The 12,190-nt window shown below is 42.3% G+C and overlaps 1 long non-coding RNA gene across 1 annotated transcript; it reads right to left on the reverse strand.

The window, feature by feature from the left end:
- Positions 1-2,704: 2,704 nt before the first annotated feature.
- LOC128104064 (uncharacterized) lies at positions 2,705-10,006 on the reverse strand. The gene is made up of 2 exons (XR_008215856.1): positions 9,756-10,006; positions 2,705-3,005 (listed from the first exon to the last, which is right to left on the reverse strand). It is a non-coding gene; the product is annotated as an uncharacterized LOC128104064 (long non-coding RNA).
- Positions 10,007-12,190: the final 2,184 nt, after the last annotated feature.

The following is a 12,190-nucleotide window of genomic DNA, read 5'->3' on the forward strand; positions in this document are numbered from 1 at the left end:
CAGCCTTTGAACCCTCGATGCATCAGGTAAGAATGTGGAGACCAAACATCTACTTCAGTTAGAATCCAAGGAAATCTCCATATACTTGCTTTCAACTTTTCAATTACAAAGGTCGGGGCACAGGCAGGGGGTGCTGAGAGATGACTCAGCAGTTAAGAGCACTGGACTTTGGCTCCCAGTATCTCTCAGTCAGCTCACAGCTGCCTGAACCTTTAGCTCCAGGAGGATCTGACACCACCTGGCTTCCCAGGCCCTGTTCTAATGTACACACACACACACACACACACACACACACACACACACACACACACACACACACACACACACACACATGCAGGCACCACAATGTAAAAAATCTTAAAAATAAAATTAAAATAAAACACGGAAGTTTAATACACAAAGCTAGTCCCTCTGTTCCTTCTCCATGGTTACTTATGAACATCCCATATCATCTTTGCAACCTAAAAGTTTTCATCTAGAGATAAGAATATCTGAAATTGTTCATTATCCAACGGGTCCAGGGTTTACAACGATCAAAATGTGTAATCTGATTCTTGGGGCTGTTGTAATGGCCCTATCGAAGTGGGTGTTATTTTGGTCACTATGATGTGAGTGTTTAATCCATTGTATACAAAGTTAAAATCTGACACATTGCTTTTGTGAACAGCAAGAATGATGGTCTAAGCTTAATGTCAATAAGAACAATGTTTTATGAGACACTGAGTCCCAGTAAATGTTAGAAAACTTTTTTCTTTAGACAGCATGGTTCACACAAGGTACTAGATGCCAACAAAATCAAGCAGTATTTGTTGAGTTCATTTACCAAATATGGTACTCATGTATTCTATGTATTAATGATATACACAACAAAGAATGTCTTCCTGCACTTCATAGACTCTTTCAGTTAGATATTAGAAGAATTATCAATACTCACCTTGCATTGTGCTTTGGAGGTTGCTTAGCCTTCACGATCCCATTTTAGGTAACAGAGACCCATCTCCTAGGCTCTCAGGAACGTCCTTACATAAGAACTTTAGAGCACCTAAGGTCCTCATGTCCCGCCTCATGCCCTTGCTTCATCTCTTGCCACTCCCACCTTGCTCGGATGCTGTCTTCTCCAGAATGTCTTGCTACTTCTGAAACCAGCCATGCCATATGCCCCTGACTTCCTGGCCATTCCCTCTTGTTCCGTAGATGTTTCCATTGAATCAGAGCAGTTGTGATAAAGTAAACAAGGCCCTCATGAAATGTTCATTGATAATGTTTCCATGTGGAGAAAGAGACCCTCAAAAGTCTGTACTGTTAATATTTTCATGAGGAGGGAGGGAAAAGCATGAAGAGCTGCTCCAAAAGCTGACTTCTGCAAGTAACCCTTAACCATGCTCTGTTAAGTATCCTCTTACCCATGCTCCTAAGAGAAACCCCTCAGTTACGCTTCTGTAGGAAATTACTTACCTATGCTCCTGTAGTTAACCCTTACACGTGTTCGTGGAGGTATCCCTTCACCCATACTTCTATAAGTAACCTCTTGACCATGGTTACTTAGACAACTTTAATAAACTTACTGGCTCACCTAGCTGATCTTGGGTGAAATTATTTCTTTGGCCTATTGTATCCTATCTGTGTGTTTCTTTGTGTTTCCCTGGGTAAAATAATTGGGTAAATTTGCTTAGGGTGATCTCCTTTATTTTTGTATTAGGAGGACAGTAATTATGAACTTATCTTCCACTTCTTCAGAAACCATTAATTCCACATCGTCAAGCTTTATTATTTATACTGAAGAGACATTCAAGTTTTCTACTTTGCTTACAGTATTTTCTCTTAAGAGAAACCCATGCAACGAATTCTGACTCCAATAATGACATGCTGGGTCATTCAGACCCAAGGAGGAACTTTGGGGCTGTTTCCCTATTGATAGCAGCTTCTGATTCAAATAAAGATGGCTGACAAGGTGACATAGGTCTTGAAATGTTACAATACCTTAGAATAACAATTAGAAGCTCATGTTTTGTTTTGTTTTGTTTAACAGAATGGGTTACAGAAAATCACATGTGGGGATTTCATAGTTCTGGAAGGTACTATACAGGCAGCTGGAGGAGAGTCATCATCAATGATCTCACCCAACTGTGGATCCCACATGCCATAATTTCAACTAGCTGGGCAAGATGTGACCACTGGTGCAACAGGGCATACCCACTATGAGGGTAACCAACTGATTTCTGACTGCATTTGAAGCCCATTCCATGGGAAGGAAATTATGCCTGGGACTGTAAACCTAGTTAAAAGTCAATGGCTAGCATGGTCACAGGCCATAGTGGAGAATCTATTACTGATGTTTTGCCAAATGGACATGGTGTCAAACTGCCCTCAAAATGCTTTTGTTAATATCTGTACTAGTCAGGGTTCTCTACAACAGTGATTCTCAACCTTCTTAATGCTGCCATCCTTCACTACAGTTCCTCATGTTGTGGTGACACCCAACCATAAAATTATTTTGTACTACTTTATAACTATAATTTTGCTACTGTTATTAATCATAATGTAAATATCTGATATGTAAGATATCTGATATGTGACCCCTGTGGTTGTCATGACCCACAGGTTGAGAACTGCTGCTCTAGAGGAACAGAACTTATAGAATGAATATATCTATATCTAAATCTATATCTGAGTATATTAGACAGAACACAAACAGACAGATAGATAGATATAAGGGGAGGTTTATTAGAATGGCTTACAGGCTGTGGTCCAGCTGGTCCAACAATGGTTGTCTACCAACAGAAGGTCCAAGAATCCAGTAGTTGTTCTTTCCACGAGGCTGCTCTTTGGTATACACCAGAATCCTGAAGAAGTGGCTCAAATGCTAGTGAAGGAATGGACTTGCTAGTGAGAAGGAGAACAAGCCGGCAAAGAGAGAGCAAGCTTCCTTCTTCCACATCCTTTGTATAGGCTGCCAGCAGATGGTGTGGCCCAGATTAAAGGTGGACTTTCCCACCTCAGAAGATCTGGAATAAAGATGGATCTTCTCAACTCAAAGATCTGGATTAGAAGTGGGCCTTCCTGCTTCAAAAGATTTAATTAAGAAAAATCCCTCACAGGTGCACCCAGCTATTTGGTTTTTAGTTAATTCCAGGTGTGGTCAGGTTGAAACTCAGGAATAGACATCACAGTATTGGTAGGTAGGTCAGTACTGGTTTCAGCCTTGGTCAATGAAGATTTTTGCAGGGAATGGAAGTGAAGACAGTAACTCATAATGGGTCAAGGTGATGAGAAAAAGTGCCCCCCCCCCAAGTGCTCAACCCTGAGTGGACACCTCTAACACCCTCTCCAGGACTCAGGGAGCATTTTGTGGAAGAGAGGGCAGAAAGCATGTAAGAGGTGGAAGACTGGAGAAATTCATATGAAATGCTGTCTTTTAGACATGGGTACGACGTGCCTGTTGCACACATTAACAGTAGCTGTGGTCACTTGCTCAAGACTTGGCCAATCCACGTTTTGTTAAGGATGAGGGACAGGTTTATGAGGCCCCAGCCCTCCCCATGGAGTTTTAGGCAGCTAGTAGTTATTGGAGGAGGGAGAGTCATAGTCCTCTGGTGTGTAGCCACTGATAGGCTGCCTTTACTCAGGTAAACATGTTAAACTAATTAAACATAGTTTGTCACACACATACAAAAGAGACATGGAACTAGAAGGGGAACTTACTGGGAATAAGAAGGAGGTTGGATGGGAGTATGAGGGAATAAGAGAGGACAATGTGCAATGCGTGTGTGTGTGTGTGTGTGTGTGTGTGTGTGTGTGTGTGTGTGTGTGTATGAAATTGTGAAAGAATGAATTGAAATGATCATTAACTTTCCTATATTCATGAAATTGTTGGTGATTCTTGCTCATCTGATTACAGTTTTGGATGAGGATTATGTATTGTGAAACACAAAGCATGAATCTTCTACTGTCTCAGTGGTTCTCCAGGCCCACTAGGAACTGTCTTGCTTTCTGTCATACTCCCCACCATGGAAATACACTCTTCTAATGAGACTTCTTGCTTTGCTCATTATTTCATACTCTTATTCATATTCCCTAGATTACATATTCCTTGAGAGCAGAAACGGCTGTATTCCAGTCTTACAGCTCAAAACAAGCAAAGAAAGTGAGTCATACTGAAGACAATAAATTAAACACAAGTAAATGAAGAAGAAATAAAACAAGTAGTTATGTTCTCCATGCACATTTCACGTGGATTAGCATGTGCACTCCTGGATATTGATTATACAAAATACCTTTTACACTAACTTACCTTTGATTATTTGATTAGCCCCCTGACTCGTGTTAAGTAAAGTGCAATTTGATTTAGATAATAAATATTCAGAGTCTGCATCATCTCCGTCCAAGATGTTCTGAGTAAACCAGAGCCTGCTTGAAGAAAACTGAGTGATTGGTGACTTGGTGAGATTAGCATCTGAAAGGATTGACAGAGCAAACTTTGTTTTAAACACTTCTTGTTACATGGATGGGGTGGGGCGTGTGCTCACATGAGTGTGGGTACCTAGGAGGTCAGAAGCATTGGATTCCCCCAGGAGCTGGAGTTACAAGTGATTCCCAACCCAGGTGCTGGAAGCCAGACTCAGGTCCTCTGCGAGAGCAGTGCGTGCTCTTACCTGATGAGCCACATCTGCTGTCCGGGCAACATTGTCGGAGGAGTTAGGTTATGACTATATAAATGTGCTTTTAGTTCCAATAAAAACCTGGACGTTTATGATCCCCTCCCCCACCACGCTAGAATTTTAGCGGGTTTGATACCGTGCTTGTCTCATACATGCAGTCACCTTGCCATGACTTCATGTGTGCCAAGTCCCCCATCATGACCAGAAGATACGGTTGCACAGCAGTCTTTTACAAAGCACCATCCCCTAGCTGAGGAGCTAATGGCCACTGATGGCTGCTAGCGGAGGGAGAGTCAGTTTACCAAGGGTGCTCTCCCCATCGTGGGCTAGCCATGTTCCAATGAATGGCCCTACACCCATGCACACCCTGGAAGCAGTAAGTTGTAGCAGGAATCTTAGAAGGTCTTATTAATAAAATCAAACCTAACCTAAGGCCAGTTATTGTGGTCAATGCTGGAAGATCAGAGAAGCAGAACAATCCACAGCTACCTCACCTCACCAATTCCTCAGCTGATCCTGTTTCCTCAGACTGGATGCCTCTGAGTCCTCATCCAGAATGAATCTCAGCTGAACTGCTGCTAGAAAGCCTGAAAGCTTAACCAGCCAAATGCTGCTAGTTCCTGGTCTTCATGCCTTATATACCTTTCTGCTACAGGCCATCACTCCCTGGGATTAAGGGCACACTTCTTGGGATTAAAGGCATGTGTCACCATGCCTGGCTGTATCCTTGAAAGCATGGATCTCTGTCTCTGGAATGCTAGGATTAAAGGCTACCACTGCCTATCCTCTATGTTTAATATTGTGGCTGTTCTGTCTCTGACCCCAGATAAGTTTATTAGCATGCACAGTATTTCGGGGAATACAATACCACCACAGTAAGTGGACTCAGTGGGTTAGAGAGAGAGAGAGAGAGAGAGAGAGAGAGAGAGAGAGAGAGAGAGAGAGAGAGAGAGAGAGTACATGATCAAAACATAATATATTTGGCATGAAATTCTCAAACAACAGTTTTAGGAAGTCAGGGAGTTCATTAAGAGAGAAGAAACCAACAGTGAGCTTGGAAAAACAGAACTTTGAACAGTCTTTAGGCCTAAGAGGCCACCATCCCGTTAAAGGGAGGTGCGCGTGCACACACACGCGCGCGCGCGCGCGCACACACACACACACACACACACACACACACACACACACACACAGAGCTCTCCAGGCAGGTGTTTCTTGTCCTTGTCTTGCTTCCCATCCACGCTCTCAGCTCTTTAGAATAACGATCCTACTTAGCCTGATCTCTGCATGAAGAGAAAGGGTGAGGAACTCCCACATGGACCTAGGGCAACAGGAAAGCAGTAGCTTGAGATCAGGAGTCCTCAGACTCATGCTGGCATCGGAGTCACCTGCTGGACTTCCTGAAAACATCGATTATTGTCATAAAAGAGACCATCTTAACTGTGGACATTTCTACTCTGCGACTCTACTATTCACCAGAAGGTGTTACTCAAAGCATCATAAAAAAAAAGCTGCCTCATGCACTGTTTGAGCAACAACCCAGTGGTTAAAAGTGTGCTATGGTCCAGTTTAGAAAGCTGCCTATTATGCCCATTGAGTTTCTTCTAAGGGAAAGGAGGAGTATTATAACATCACAGGAACTGAGAAACCAAAGTGATTCCCGCCGAGAAAAACATACTAAACACATTTGCTTATACAGAGCAGAAAAAAAACAGCATCAGAAAATAAAGAGTAAGTACGTCTGATTCTTTTTCTTCAAATTGGCTAAAAACATCCCAGAAAGTAAATCAGCGAAGAGAGGCTTTTAGTGATCAGTAACTCACTCACTCTGCTATGAAACTATGCACTTATTTTGTAAAAAAAAAAAAAAAAAAAAAAAAAAAAAATCCTTGACTTTTGCTATTACTAAATACAATCACAGTAAAACTTGAGGAAGGAAGGGCCTAGAGGCAACCATGGCAGCATCTGCAGGAAGTGGCTGGTCACGTGGCATCCTAGTCAGGAAGCAGAGAGAGATGAAGGGTCACACTCAACTTGCTTTCTCTGTTTTTTTTTTTTCCTTTTCCTCAGTCTGGTACCCAAAATCCAGTGGTGCTGCCCACAGTCAGGATGGATGTCCTAGGTGCTTTCAAATCCAGTCAGGTTGACAATGAAGAGGAAACATCACTCATCTCCCAACAGCACGGAGCTGGGACGAGATCATTAACACATGAGCCTTTAATAAACATTCCAGACCCCAACTGTAGCTACCATATATATAAATGTAAACACAACACTTTCCATAAAGTTGGTGCTATTATTCATTATCATCATCTCCTCATTTTCTTGTGAGCAGGCCATGAAGCATGCACACAACACAGCCTTCCCAGGTAATATACCTGTAATAGGTGTATTACAGGCTGGGCGGAGTTTCCATTTCACCTCACTCATTCTCTGGATCCTTAGTCACGATTCTGAAGAGCTGCCACACCTGACTAATAGATCTATGATCCATGCAACCCAAAGTGGGGCCCCAAGCACAAACTTGCCTTTGAAAACAAAGAGGCGAGGGGAGTAAGTTGTTAAATGTCAAAGGATTGATTGCATCTTTTGCTCTTGATGGCTTTCAGTTTTAAACTAGAAAACACCTGCCACAATCACTGAAGCATAAGAAAACGTAAGAGTTAAAAAAAAATTCAACACCCCTTATGTGGAAATGGATTTCCTTTCTAGTTTTATATTCTAGTTGAGAAAAGCAAGTGCATTGTTTCACAGTAGTACTGCAAACCCAGCGTTCCTCAGAAAGATGGCATGGACAATCAGAGGTCATCTGCAGGCTCTTCATGCCCACCCTCACCTGCCCACCCTAATTATCAAGTTCACAGTCCCCCAAGGCCACCTCTGCTCCAGCAAGGAAAGGCCTTTGTGCTTGTTCATCTTATAGTGCTCTTAGCTCCTCTGTCTGCTTACAGGATTGTCCTTTACTGGCCCTTGAATGGGATGGTCTAGTTCCAATGTCTACAGCTCCAATTCGTCTCAAGGTAAGGTCAGCTCCAACTTTCTCCTTAGCCCTTCCCAGATGACTCTGATTCTGTTTTGTCTCTTCTACCTAAATCTTACGATAGGAAGAAGTCAGGTATTATTGAAGAACTGAGGTCACTTATAGAAGCCTTCTTTCCCCAGCAATGTGGGAAGTTATTTATTTGAGTATCCGAACTAAGACTCCCTTCATATATGCAATGAACACATGACATGAAGCATGTGCTCTTCAGATATCTGGAAAGTCTAATTTCTCCCAAATAGATGAAGTTGTGTGCTTCGTGTGTGTTTCTTTTACTTCTTTCTGCCCCATCAAAATTAAAAAGAATCAGAACAAGAAAAGCATAGAACAGGAGCTGGGGAGATAGCTCAGCTGGTAAAGAGCTTGCCTTGTGAGCACACGGACCTGAGTTCAATCCCCCATATCTACGTACATCCGGGTGTGGTGGGGCTTGTCTGTAATCCTCATGTTAAGAAGCAGAAAAGGTGTGCCCCTGGGGTGGGCCAACTGGCCCATCGGGTCTAATTGGTGAGTTCCAACCCAAGAAGAACCTGTCTCGAAGACACATGGCAAGTGTTTCTGAGGAAGAAACCCAAGGCTGTCCTCTGTCAAAATACACAAATAGATATATGAACTCACATCCACATTCACATGTACCCACACACATTAGCATATGTACTCATGTCACACATGCACTCCCCCTACCACAAACATGGATACAAACATGCACATGAACATACAAATAACCTAGTTACTCTGGAGAAAAATGATAAGAAAATGGAAATACATCAGTCAATTCTGCTCAAATGTTGAAAATGAATAACAGGTCAAGCAAAAACTGTAGTTCAACATGAAACCATTTATAATAAAAATCTGTTTCTACACAATGTGATGTACTTTCAAGACAGAGAGCTCTTTCATTTTGGCCAAGGGAAGCTCAGAAAAATAACTAGAATTGTATTCATTTGTTTAATTTTAACAGGACCATGATGTCACAGGGTCTGGATTATTTAAGGGTCACTGGAATTTTATGCTAATAGAGAACAGGACACATATGGCAGACAGAAAATGGGGAGGCTTATGTCACCACATGTTATGGGACTTAGTTAAATCCCTGAGATTTTTGCTTATTACTCTCTTGTATTGGAAGGCTCAGACTAGCTATCCCCAACAGTTGTTACATGTTGCAACCACAGTCCCTTTGATATTCTGACCTGGGGTTTCTGAGACATTAATTTGCCCCCTGCTGTTCCTTCTAATCTTCTAATTTTGGTAACTAGCATGTTGAAAATGTTTTGTTTTGTTTTTTGAGAAAAGCTTGCTTTGTGAACCCTGGATGTCCTGAAATTCACTCTGCAGACCAGGCTAGCCTCAAACTCGGAGATCCCACTGCCTCTGCCTCCTGAGTGCTGGGATTCATTCTTAAACTGAATGAATGAAATCAAAATGGTGATTGGGATTCTTAGAGAGGAGGGCTGCCCATAAGGAAGGCCCTCTGCCCTCCATGTTTTACCTTTGCGATTCTAACTGTCCTTCACGCTGATGTCTGGATTGCATCATTTCTGTTTCTTGAGGTAATTATGTGAGGGGACAGTAGCAAAAAGAACTGCTACTGGAGACTGACTTTGGATCAGCTGGGAATACAGAGTGTGAAGCGGCATCAATACACATGGTAGAGTTGTCTTCAGAGAATCTTAATCTCGCTTCTTTTTTCCATTCTCATGAAAGAGTGTGTGTGTGTGTGTGTGTGTGTGTGTGTGTGTGTGTGTGTGTGTGTTCATGCATGTGGAGACCAAAGTGTCCTTCCTCAAATGCTTTTGTACTTAAAAAACAAAACAAAACAAAACAAAACAAAACAAAAAAACAGAATCTCCCCTTGAACCTGGAGCTCAACAATTTGCCTGTATCAGCTGGACAACCAGCATCGGGAAACGCCCCCACTCCCTCATCCCCATCCCCCTTTGAACCCCTGCACTGGACTTATAAGCACACCCCCCCACATCTGGCTTTTATATGCGTGCTGAGGATCTGAACTCATCCTCACCATTAGCAGGTTACCAACAGCCCCTACATCTCACCTCTTCCATGAAGCCTTCTGAAATCATCATACAGAATCTTGTCTCCGGCTTCTGAATTCCCAAATCAACCGCAGTCATCTAGCTTTTAGGCATTAACTTTTCAGTCTACCTGTGACTTGGCTCTTCAATAGCTTGTTCAGGTAGACATAGTCTTGGCTTCTTGACACTGAAAATGTTTTTTACATGGTACACGTGTAACTGCAGTTGACTGGACGGCTCTATTTCAGTCAACAGACACCCCTACACACTGGTGTGCAAATTGAAAGATCTTCAACTGAATTGTCTGCTAAGTGTGAAGGAATGCTCTAATTCAAAGGACCTGTAGAATAATTGGCTCCTACACTTGGTATTTCAAAGCCATCTAGGGTAATTGGCTTCCAACCCACACAAGTGAATTCTTCTAAAATGTTCTTGAAAATAAACGTCAAGCTTTAGTTGAAACCCTCCATTGGGAGAAAGATGGCTGTTACATCAGAGACTCATATTATTTTTGTGACTTTTCCATAAAGCCGAACATCATTTCCAATCTATCTTGTATAAAGGAGTTCTGGGGCTGGAGATATGGTTAAAATGTTAAGAGCACTTTTTTTTTTCTCTTGCAGAGGGCCCAGGTTCAATTCCCAGAACTCATATAGTAGCTCACAACTATCCACAGCTCCATTTCCAGAAGATCTGATGCCACTTTCTGACCTCCACAGGCACCAGGCATGTGTGTGGTGCACACAAATACAAGCAGGAAAAGAACTCTTACACATAAAAATAATTAAAAAAAAAAAGAGGTAAGAAATCTGTATTTTGAGCACAGTTGTTTAAATCTACTCTCTCGTTAACACAAGCTGCATTGCACCTTTTTGCAAGCTCCTCAACCAATCAGGAACACAGAGGAAATCCAACAGTCCTTTGAACATTCTGGGACTGACAGTTGCTAGGCAATATTGTGAGCATCAACTGTCTGTAGGACAGCCTCCCCAGCAATCCTGTTTCCAGCCTCTGTAGTGAGGAGACAATGTCTCCTCTTGGCCAGGAATCTTGGCTCTTAGCTCTGTGAAGCCACAGGTAGAATGGAAATCTGGAAAATGGTGCCGCCAATGTGCTTCTGCTGGAGAAAAATCAGTCCTGAGATGCTTATCAAACATCCTTTTATTGTCTCCCTAACAATGGTCAGCAGCTCTACCAGGGGTCGTTTGTCACAGGCCATTCTCCGCAGAACAGAGGCTGCCAAGCATCAATCAGAAAAATTCAGGAATGCACTGCACAGTGGGAGGGTACCCAGTGGGACAGGGATGAAGAGATCCAGTTTGTGCTCCTCTTTCTTCCTCCGTTGATGGCAAACCAGCTGAAATAAGATTTGCTCAGTTCAAGTAGGTAAGAAGGACAATGGACCACACTGAGCAGTTTGCCAATGCCACCGCTCTTAGGGCTTCCAAGTCGTTTTCAGGAACACTTGTTTCAGTCAGTACCATTTCTTTACAGTTTATCAGAAAAGCTGAATAAGGAAGAATGGAAATTGGGAAGGAGTAAGAACTCTCAGACTAGAAATGTACAGGTCCTTTGCACAAAATTGTGGCTTTCCAGTCTGGTGCTTTTATGGGATTCCTGAGTGTATAAATGAGTGAGTCTCTCTGTCTCTATCTGTTTCTTATGCCTTTTCTTGGGCTCTTTTCCTTCTGTTTGATTGTTTTGTCCTGTTTTGATGTGTTGGCTTTTGTTCTATTTTATGTTATTATTAACCCTTAGAAGCCTGTTTATTTTCTAATTAGAGACATAGAAGAAGTGGATCCAGGTGGGAGAGGAGTAGGGAAAAACTGGGAGGAGTAGATGGAGGACAAACTGTAGTCAGTATATATTATATGAGAAGAAAATCTATTTTCAATAAAAGGAAAAATTCCTAAGGAAAAAAAAAAACTAGCATTAAAAAAGTTTTTTTTTTCTTTGAGGCAGGCTACTGTGAGTGACTGGGACTGGCCACAATCCTCCTGCCTCTGCATCCAAAGTGCTAGGATTATGGTTTGTACATCATCACCACACTGGGCTGTGAAGTTTGGTTGTGATCTCTCTGTGACCTACCCATTTTGTTCAAGAGTTAAGGATTGAGCTCCCGCAAAGTCCTTCTTCAGTTAGAAACTGGCACGGCTTGCTGGGGGATTTAAGAGGTACTGACCTGTCTGTCAGCTTGAGACTTTATCCTCATGTGTGAAGCCACAAAACCCAAAACATACCCTGGTATTATAACTTGTCGTCTTTGTTTCAGACAGCTTTCTGCCACTGTGACAAAGTAACTGGGATAATCAACTTAAAAGAGAGGAAGGTTTACTTTGACTCTTAAATTCAGAGGTTTCAGTCCATGGCTTCTTGATTGTGTCTGTACTCTGAGCCTGTAGCCACAGGGTGCCTCAGGGCAGGTGCCAGATGGAGCTTTTTTTTTTTTTTATGAC

Source organism: Peromyscus californicus, unplaced genomic scaffold (genome assembly GCF_007827085.1).
Source record: "Peromyscus californicus insignis strain IS unplaced genomic scaffold, ASM782708v3 Scaffold_8__1_contigs__length_139910024, whole genome shotgun sequence".
NCBI lineage: Eukaryota > Metazoa > Chordata > Mammalia > Rodentia > Cricetidae > Peromyscus > Peromyscus californicus.